The sequence below is a fragment of a genome, unplaced genomic scaffold, assembly GCF_019419815.1.
Source record: "Pyrus x bretschneideri cultivar Hongxiangsu unplaced genomic scaffold, Pyrus_bretschneideri_v1 Contig12, whole genome shotgun sequence".
Lineage (NCBI taxonomy): Eukaryota > Viridiplantae > Streptophyta > Magnoliopsida > Rosales > Rosaceae > Pyrus > Pyrus x bretschneideri.
The window spans coordinates 9,199,695-9,211,107 of NW_025999413.1; the positions used below are offsets into that span (position 1 = coordinate 9,199,695).

The following is an 11,413-nucleotide window of genomic DNA, read 5'->3' on the forward strand; positions in this document are numbered from 1 at the left end:
ATTTAATAGGTAATCTACTCCTAATAGAAATATAAGATACATTCACATATCTACTAGGATTTACACAATCACATTCTTATTCTAATAGGACTGCAACAAAAAGAATGTAAAAACTATAAACAGAAAAACGAGTTAGTTATCAAACGAACCCTTAAACTACCAAAAAAAAGAAAGAAAGGAAATTCAAATTAGCCAAAAACAGAAATGAGATGTTCTACGTAATCATAATTTCATCATTATTTCTTCAACTCAAGTAATTGGAACCACCTAGCCTGGCCCATACTGCAGTTCCACATTTAAATCATGAGATTCAGAACCAAAAAATCCTCCATCTCTAATGTTGAACATTCCAGTCCTAACCCGAATTGGCACACCCATAATTATGCACTCATTCCTCTAACCGTGTCAACTCTCCCATTCACACAGCCATTGAACAGATGATCCGCCACCTGTTCGAATGATGCCAATGCAATCACACTCTTCTCTATTTTCTTCACTCTGAATTGCATCAGCCCAAGCACTTCCCCCATGTATGTCATCACATCCCCAACGCAGATCGTGTGCCGGCAGTCTATGTTCATCCCATGTTGTTTCATCGTGCTCTTTATCTCCTTAATGATGCAGACTCGCGCCACTTCGATCCTAAGCATCCTCTGCACTTCTAGAACATCATTGCTTGTGGTTCTGCATCCATTTACTCCTTCAGTCCCTATCACTTCTAGAAGCCCTCTGCCTTTGGCGAACAGCTTGTACTTCTTGTGATTGGTTTTCGTTTCTTTTTCGTTGTTAATCACGACACGCTTGACTATGTTTATGCCCCTTACTGTGATTGATGGGAGCATGTTCTTCAAGCTATGAAGGCGAAAATAAAGTTTGCTCCTGTCAGTCTCTACAGGAAAAACTGCCAATTTTCTGACATCCAAAACCTTAACATTTTCTGACTTCAGTTTGATTCCCCGAATTTGTAAAATCGATTCTTTCACCACATTAGCATCCACAGACAAGTGCGCATCTTGAATCATGGACATATCGAGCGTGATCACTATAGACGCTGATCTAGCAGTCATTACAATCTGTATACTCTTAGCAATATGCCTGAGACTTGTTCTCTCAATCCGCCCCGCTACCACCCTTGTAGATTTTTCATTAGTATCACATTCGAATGCCGCAGTGATGATTGGCGTGTGGATGTTCTTCACCGCGTCTAATATTTCCTTGATTCGGGGGACTCCGAGTGTAATGTTCATGCTTGCAACTCCAGCAAAGTGGAAAGTTTTCAGTGTCATCTGCGTCGCAGGCTCACAAATACTTTGAGCTTCGATTATTCCAATTATTGTTCCACCCTCAATCTTCTTCGAATGGTAATGTGAAATGCAAGTATCAAGAAAAACCTCCAACTGTCTAGAAGTAACACCCGCAATATTTTGCACAATCTTCTCCTTCCAAGCAGGGATTTGATCATCATCAAACATAAATATCTCATGTTTTTTTTATGAATGATTCTACATACTCATCCAAAAATTCTTCCAAAGAAGTTTTGAAACCGGCAGAGCACCTGGCCTCAGGAGTTATATCTGGTTCAAAAAGCCTTCTTCTGACTATTTCAGACACTTGATCAGGAGACACGTACTCATTTTTGCCGGCAGGACTTGTGCTTTCGCTTTCAGAAACAACCGGGGCAAGTCCAACGGAGTTCCATCTTTTCCTTCCATCACTGGAGGATCTATACCATCATGTCCATAACAGAACTGAAGTATACATCCACTCGCATTTCTCACCGTTTTATCATATTGAACACACAGATCCTCCATAACTTTGGTCAATCTATGACTCAGGTACCCAGTGTCAGCTGTTTTCACAGTTGTATCCACAAGCCCTTCTCGCCATCTCATTGTATGGAAGAAAAACTCTGTAGGACTCAAGCCGCTGTAAAATGAGCTAGCAACAAACCCTTTAGCAACATGGGTTTTTACACCTCTAGGGAAGTGTGGAAGGCTTTGGCCTATGAACCCATTAGGGGCGCAACAACCACCAACAGATTGCTGGCCAACACAAGCAACCATCTAGCTGATATTGATGGCAGATCTTTTAGAACCACACTGGGACATGATCAAGGGACTATTTCTCCAATGCAGCTTTTGCATACACAACTTTCTTGTTTGATCTCTGATGTTGTTCAATACACTAGTTATCCTCGACTCAAGCGACTGTGCTGCATCAGAACCCGGTATAAGTTGGAGCTGCCCTTCATTGAACAATTTTATCTGGCCATAACATTTTTCATAGCCTTCCTTAATTATCTTCTATTTCTCTTCGTGCAAATTGTCACTTGGCTGAACATCGCTTATCCCAATTGAGAATCCGTGGTTACTAATCCATTGCGCGCTTAACTTAGTTAAGTGATTTATGCAAACAGCAGCTGCGTGAGGTTTATAATATCTGAGAAGAACAGAGTAAAGTCCATTCTTGTTGCCATTTCCCAATGTAGCCTTCCCAAGTTGCCCCACTATGAGCACACTGTTACGAAAATAGACAAACCCATCATTCGGGCACATTGCTTCAATTTCTCTCCCATCTTCGGTCCTGGTGGTGGTGTAGGACTTCTCCGTGACAATTAGATTCAGATAGACTCTCACGTTTGCATTCGGGCGTACAAGAACACTAAACAATTGCTTTCCTGTCCATAGCTCTACTGGCTTAATCACGGCAGGTGTTGGAAGATCAACTGGATCCATGCCACTCCCCATATATGAACACATGAGAGAAAATGATGAACGGTCATAAAATGTGTCCTTCCTCGTTATAAGGAAAGAGGATGTCAGAAAATCTTGAGCTGAAGCAACCAAGATCTCCCCATTTTTGGGTGTGCACAAATTGTTTTCCACCCCTAACAACAGAGCAGCCTTTGCCCGCGCCTTCTCTGTTTACGGGACATGAATGTTCATCTCATCGCCGTCAAAATCAGCATTATACGGATTGCAAACAGATTCATTAAACCTCAGCGTCCTCCAAGGCATAACCTTAGCCCGATGAGACATGAAAGACATCCTATGCAAGCTTGGTTGTCTGTTGAAAAGAAGAATGTCACCGTCTTCTAGATGGCGTCCAACTATGTCACCGTATTGGAGTCCATCAGCCAGATTTTTACTGATCCTCGTAATCGCCAAGGAGAATTCTTCACCATCACGATGCAAGAATTTGGCACCGGGGTACTTATGAGGTCCATTACACACACACTTCCTCAACTTCTCAATATTATGACATGTAACCCGTTCGGGGTATGTTAAGATTTGAGCCATTTCAATAGGGACTCCAACCTCATTGATTTTTAGATTAGGGCCAGGAGATATACCACTTCTTCCAGTATATTCAACACGTTTCGCAGACAAATTCCCCCGAAAACACCCTTGCTTCCTTTAAGCCGCTGCACAAAACCTTTCAACGGATTCCCACCTTGCATCGTGAAAGGTACACGAACCTCACTATTTATATACTGCGCAACCTCAACCTGAAGTTCATCCCAACTCCGCTTAACCTCGGGGGCATACCCCAGCCTCAAATCAAACAAATCGTGCGTAAGGCGGGCATTCGATTGAATGATCTGCTTCAACCTCACCGTAATGTCATTCTCGTTACTGACTTCTCCCCCAACCAAAACCGAAGGGCGAATCACAGTAGGCGGCACCAGAATGTTGGTTATCAAGAGATTCTCCGGCCTAGTAGACAAATAAAGCACCTCACAATCCTCATCACTCATCTCTTTCAATAAAGTGAAAACTTTTGCAGGGTCTAACATAGCTTCCACGCTCAACCACGCTGCGGAGACTTTAGTCCCCACCATTGTTTTTCTCAACTCATCCATCACTTCTTCAAATTTCGAACGGTCGTGAAGAATGCCGATCATCCCAACCGCCTTCTTCACCGTCCCATTCATATACCCGCATTTCCAGCACTCCGCCCGCCGATTTCAGGCACACAATGCAGTACATTTCTTCACCACAATTTTCATCAGTTCCGTTTTTTTCATAGGATCCTTTAGATTCCTCATCTTCCTCAAATACTCCACCCGCATTTCGTCCTTCAGTAGAAACCCAGAACAATTCTTACAGATACACTTCAGGACGTTCACAACTGTGCCCAGATACCCGACGTTGTAGACGGGGAGGGCGAGGGCCAAATACCCAAAATGCCCCGGGCACTCGACGTGGTTCCCGCCACAAGTGGCGCAGATTAACCGCTTGCTCGCTGGGCCCAGCCGCGGGTCCAGTAAGCCGCCTTCGATGGGTATCCAATCGGAGTTGTAATACGCGCCAATGTAGATTTGAACTTCCGCCAGTTTCATAATCTCCGTCGGGGACATAACAGTAAATTTCAGCCTTAACTGTACAGTGCGTATCGGGTTCGATAAAGGGTTGCCTGGTGAAATCTAGGGTTTTGACGTTGGCGGATTTCATCGTGTTGTTTGATCGTAACGGCGGAGGGGCGAAATCTGGGAGAAATAACAAAATTGCAAAACGCCATAATTTAAAAATTGTTCAAAAATCGTTAAGAAATTGTTTGATCAGAAAATTTTCATTGGAACAATTAAACCCTAATTTTAACAAAATCATCCCCAATTGATTATTCAATTTTACAGGTATAATTAAGAAATTTAGAGATAAAAATCAGAATTTATTGACTGAAATTAAAAAAGTAAACAGATGTACCTGGTTGAAACTTGAAAATTTTAAAAATAAAGGAGAGGCCGTACAAGGAGGCGCTGCCAGAAATACTATGCTGCTTTATTTCACAGATGTTTATTCTCATAGCACAACAGAAACACTTTTTTTTTTCAAAGCACATCAATATCAAACCGACTCATGAGTTTAGAATTTTCTTTTTAAGAGTTGATTCGACACTTGCTTATGAGCAGCGTGCTAGCCTTCTTGCATCCAAATTCAATTTTTTCTCCGTAGATTCGAGTGGTTTTAAATCTCTCTTTGTCAATAACGAAACTATCTTGAAAAAGACGGATTAGACTGAAACTTATTCCGGGAGGACACAAGAGAATCAAATAGGGATACAAGGAAAACCTAATATCAAGGAACAAAATTTGACAAAGAGGAGTCATTTTTTTGTGAAAAGCTATAGCAAAAGTGAAAAACAAGGGGTTACAGCTGAATGCTCATGCTTTTGAAGAGAATCAAACTGCTCTGTTACACAAAGCTGAACAAGTTTCCAAACATTTGATGCTCTGGGAGATCACATGGATTTTCCATTAAATGATCAAGAACAAAAAATAAAACAAATTGAACGGATCACATGGCTTGATGATTCGTGGAAGAGTAACTTCCTGTATATCTCCTACAGCCTTCTTGCACGAAGAATCGCAGATACTACGTAGACTGTTACATGCTATGCCGCCACTCCAATGGCTAGTTTAACTACCATCTGCAACGAATCCCAAAAACAGATACTTGAGAACAAATATGTTAATCGAAAATCGAGTCAATAATGTAACTGATGTGCTAGTGAATCAGTTTCGATTTCAGCAAGGAATTTATCTTACAAGACAACTAGGAAAAGCAGATACAATAACAGAAAAAGCACTCAGCATGTCTTTTAACCGTGTACTTTCACATATACTGGCTGATATCGCTTGTGTGTGCTACGTATTCAGGAAAGAACAATACAATGATAAGGTCCATAATGCCCTTGAATAAAGATGACTTTTCCTGGGTAAGAACACTTGAGAAAATGTATAACTCGGTAAGTTTCTTGTGACTCACCTTCTGAAGGATCGACGTGTACAAAAAAACTGGCTGCAACTATGAGATAGCACAGAATAAGCATCAAGCCCTTAAAATAGTTTGACGTCCCATCCTACAAAGATAAAGGCAGTGAATCTCACATTGAGCAAAATTGAATGTAAACAAAAAACAGCAACTAAGAAACACTTAGTCATATCGTACAGTTGGACAGAAACAAAATAAAAGGCATCACAATTCATCTCGGATTATGTAATAGGAAGACTGGACCGGGACCAAATAAGTTCTTGGTTAAATTTAGAGAAACTCTTAACGGTTAAAAGGAAGACAAACAAGGAAATGATCACAAACCTGCAACATAAATGCCACGACTAACACTGTAATAAAAAGTGTGGCAGTCTCGAACAGTTGAAAATTCAAGTCCATTGGCTGTCCCATGATCCACCCCACAACTACGCAGAAGGGTATCTACAATTGTCAAGAACACAAATTGTTAGCCTATTTTCCGTTCTGAAATGTAATCAACTCAAGAGAAACTATAACAAGCAAGTCCAACAGAGGTTTGCGACAGTTCATAGACATTCTATCATATGACAAAGTTCTGTAGGGAGAACTCATTAGCTAGCTATTCAAGTCCTTACCACAAACATGGATATTTGTGTAGATGATCCAATTGCAACTCCAAGTGTGATATCCTGCAGAAAAATTAATTCCGTCAATAAAATAAACGGAATCTATAAATTGAGGCTTACAAATCTTCGATTTAAAGCACTCACAAGCTTGTCCTTCATGGCAAACATGATAGCACTTGCATGCTCTGCAGCATTTCCTACAATTGGTAGTAGTATAACACTGATAAATGCCACAGGCATGTTGAATGAGTCAGATGCTCCCTGGAGAAACAGTAAATACATTAACTTATCAAATAGTTACACAAAACCGAGGCCAAATTACCAGTAAAACAAGAATGAAAAATGTGTGTCACAATCACACACAGAAAATGGCAGTGCAAAAGGTCAGCACAATAGCAGCTCAGAAACTATGCACCCGGAGCACAGTGGAATAGTATATGAAGCAAGTGTTACCTGGATAGCATCAACAAGGTATCCAGACAAAATGGACACCCAGACAGTTAAAACAGCAAGCCAGCCAATTGCTTCCCAATGAGTTATCTCGGGAGCCTCTTCCTCATCGGATTCATGTTCATCCCCGACTCCTTCCTGAAACAGTTTCCAAAGAGAAATTAAACAACTGAATGGATATTTTCAATAGAAAACTGAAGGAACTAGTAAACGCTCTTCTTTATGGAAAATAAAATCATAATAAAATTGATAAGAAGATAATTCCCTTAAATATGAAAATTTTTCATAAAAAATACCGAAGCTCATTCAAGATTTAAAAAATGCCAAAAACTCATCATTTTGATAAACTTCAGCAACTAACAGAGCAATGCACCATGGTCAAAATAGAAAAACAATGACATTCTAGATCCTTTGAAAAACTTGAGCAAACTTGACTAACCTCCTCAATGGGATTATAAAGATTACGATGACTTCTAAGTTGAAAGAAGAGGTAACTTGCATATGCCACTAGCATTACACAGCTGCTAAATCTTGAAAGAGACAACTCTGACTTCCCAAAGTGGATCTCTGAGTGCGTAAAATGAAGCACAGCTGGAAACATTAACCCCATGACAGCCATCAACAGCAATCCAGAATTCACAAGGGCGGCAGACTGTTGCAAAAGTAGCCACATTCGGATGTAAATGTCATGACATCAAGATGAACAGCGTCAAAGAGCTCACAGAGCAGAAAATTTCAGGGTACAAGGCTCAACAAAATTTGAAGATCTACCTTGTTGAAAACCTGAATTTTTTGGTAATGAATTATTCCACCAGTGAAGAAGGCACATCCGAGCACTAAGAGCATGTTGGACAAGATTGATCCCAATAAAGACTGCTGAACAACCCTTATCATTCCATTCTTTAATGCATATATTGATATAATCATTTCCGTTGCATTTCCAAATGTGGCATTTAACAGACCCCCAACTGCAATCCAACAACGAGCTCACTTGAGAAAAAACCAAAAACAGATGCACAAATGCATAAGATTTTTTGAATCAATGATTCAGTAAGTAGGTTACCAAAGTTCCTACTTTGAAAACAAGTGGAACTACCTATTCCCTTTCATAACCAACGAAAAGAAGTGTATCAAGTGACACTACAAAGAACAGGTTACCGGCACTGGGAATCTGTGATAATTTATTAAGATTATCTGAATCACTATTTATAACAACTAAAACATCTTTCAGGATGTCCAGTAAACACTCTAGTAAGCTGACGTTATAATCAATTAAAGGCACAAAAATTTCATTAGACTAATTGATATGATCAAAGTCCCATAGAAAAACAGTTTACTTCGTACAAGCCATTCAACCAGACACATGACCATAGAGACTAACTAGTAAACAGGTAGGAACAGAGAAGCAAATGATGCTGTTACAACAACAACAACAACAACAAAGCCTTATCCCACTCAGTGGGGTCAGCAGACTGATGCTGTTAGGGGATTTAAATCCCATAATGTTATGATCTAGTAAATTAAACACAGAGAGAAATGCATGTTCAAAATTCCAATGACCAGCAAAAGATAGCTTGCATAGTTTACCAAGAACCAACTCTGTTAGTTCCTATACAGTCTGAATCTAATCAATGAGATGCACAAATTATTCTAGGGAAGAAGTTAATTTATTGAGGATGACTGAAAAATCTTAAAATATACTTCTCAATTGTCAGGTGATTCAAGGGAAAATATACTACTATTAAAAAAACCCATATTATCATCCACTAAAGTATACTATTGATCATGACCATTGATCAAATAATATTGCGTCTAAATGTATGGCCCCAGTTGACAGCCCTAGCAACATTTTGTGTCAACAGAACGGTACTTTATTGCAGCAGCAGAGCCAGGAAATTTAAACTAGGATGGTGGCAGCCTTAGAAAATTTAGTTCATCAAAATAATATATATTCGGACAAAATTCTTCGAAATCCTAATCCAGTTAGCGATATAAATATCACTAAAAAAATTTATGAAAATTGATACAAAAATTCAGGTTACCATCGCTTGGCAGGGTAAAAATTATACCTGTTGGTCCTGTGTAAAAAGCAAGTTGCCTGCACCACAACAATGAAAAACTCAAGAATTAGCCCTAGACAAAGTTAAGGGAACTTAATGCAATCCAAAACAAGCTAGCACTTACTCAGTCGCATATCCTATACGCTCTGCTAAAGGTACGATGCCCACTAAGCTGAAGAAGAAGACCCATCCCTAACGTATACAAAGTAACTGTCAATGGATTAGGAGTGAAGTCAATTTAAACTATTGAAAGGATGCGCGAAAAAGAAACCATGTTGGAACACCTTGCCATATAAGATAAGGCTACATGACAAGGTTGTAATGTCAAGTTCCAAAAGAAAATAAAGACATGGAAACCGCTAATTCTTGATTAGTTGCCAGTAGCTAAGACTATTCTCTTCTGCACTTCCCTGCTTACTAAACTCTACTACATTCTTCTCCTAACTAAAATGAAACGAATTTTAAAGATGAATTAGAGATGTATACATACATGCTTTCCAGTAATATAATGTAGCAAGATTGCCAATGGACCAAAGGGTAGCAACACATTGATCTTTGCTTTAAATAAGACTATATACTTCTCGGAACTCTTATCCACATATGTCTTGAAATCCATGAGTTCGCCAAATCTGCCCGTGACTGCAAATGAATCATCTCAAAGTCCAAGGCCTCTACTTTACTGGTGGCTACTGATGAGCTAAAAGGGATTTCTTCATCAGACTCAAGGTCTGTCTTTCCATCTATGGAAACCATCTGCAAGTACGAATTACCAATCAATTAAGAAGAGGGCAGAACACGGAAACGTGATTACACCAAAGCACGGAACTTTACTCACAAAAAATAGAAGCTACATTTACCCATTTGGTTAAGTAACTTGGAGGACAACAATGTACACCAAGTTAAAAATTAGCAAAAAAAACAGTAAATGTATGGTGACTCCATTAGAGAACAATCCCAAAAAGGAAGAAACTTCATTGGTTTTCCCCAAAACTGCTGATTATATTTTTATATTTTCCACCTTTTCATCTTTTAAGAGCTATGGGATGCAATCTGTATGTAACTAAATGACTACATTTAAACAACCCAGTTTTCTTCACTGCAATCACATACCAAATAAAGCTCGGTAAAATTAATTAGGCAGTGTTTGAAGGTTGAAATAAATGAAGAATCAGAACCGATGGCATGGAGTGCAAGCCATCTACTTACAGATCAGCCAGAACATCAAATGGCACCAACCCACTAGAAAAGAAATCATTTTTACTAACAAATACAGCAAAACAAACAGAACATATCAATTAAAAACGATTAAATTTATAGATTCTGAGAGAAACAACTGTATGACCTCAAACCCAGAAGCAAAAATGGATTGGATTTGAGCAAATGGATCAACTTATTCTCAGTCTTTGCCTCCTTCAGAGAGAGAGAGAGAACGTTTGTGTGAAAATGGAGCCCAGTACTTTGGGTTGAAAAGAAGAGAGATGGAGTCAAGAGTGGAGGAGGAGATGGCGTTGGATGCCAGAACCCGGCAAAGGAATTTAAGACAAAACCAGACTTATTATACATTTAAAAGGAAGGTTCTGAGAAAATTCAAAATAGAGAGGCCTCAAGATTCAAGGTTTGATTTCTTAATTGTTTTCCAATCATTGAATGTTCTTCATTTATGTCCCTCTCTCACCACCAACTAATGAAAAAAGTTTAAAAACACAAAATAAAGGATAAAGTGAATAGTATCAGAATTAACTTTTAGTATAAAAATATAATTTTTCGTTAAAATAAACAGTACCGGAAAGTTTTCGTTAAAATTTTCTTAGATATATTCTTATTTATTATTATGTTCATATATTTATTTCTTAAGAGTTATTACGTGTTACAAGTTCGGACCAAAAAAGTGCATGCAACATGTTGATCCAATGTTGAAAACATACAAAGAATATAATAATCTCGAGAAATTTACTTTAAAATTTTATTCTTCACTCATTTTTATCAAGAATGTGTAGAGTGTAAACTGACATATAAGAACATCTTCAATCACGCTCTTTATTTTTTAGCTAAGAGTAGAAAGCTAGAAGCTCCTTCAAAAATGTATACTCTAATCATACTTTTTAGGATTAAGTACCTAAAAGTAAAACCTCATAACTGTAATTTTATATTGGTCTCAACTTTTTTAAACTTTCCAAAGAAGTACCTGATCAACTGAAAATGTCACATCCGTTAAGTGCATATGTGGCAACATTGGATCTCACTTATTTGATTATTTGGACATTAAAATAATAATAAAAATAATTCAAAAAAACATGAAGATTAAAAATAAAAATAAATAAACAAATTCACGAATAAGATGGAAAATAAAAATGAAGATCCGGAAATCTCCTAACAAAGAATATGGTTAAGAATTCAGACAGGGTTTTAAAGAGCTTATTATTGCTCATGTGATTTTTTCATTAGCCGATTTTCGGCTGGTAAAGCGTTCAGTTCTTCTTTTTGGGTAACGAAGATGGTGGTGGCCAAAAAAGAAATTTATGAA

The 11,413-nt window shown here is 38.5% G+C and overlaps 2 pseudogenes; both read right to left on the reverse strand.

Moving 5' to 3' along the window:
• Positions 1-267: 267 nt before the first annotated feature.
• On the reverse strand, positions 268-4,454 carry LOC103926843 (annotated as a pseudogene).
• Positions 4,455-4,999: 545 nt separating this feature from the next.
• LOC103926837 lies at positions 5,000-10,510 on the reverse strand (annotated as a pseudogene).
• Positions 10,511-11,413: the final 903 nt, after the last annotated feature.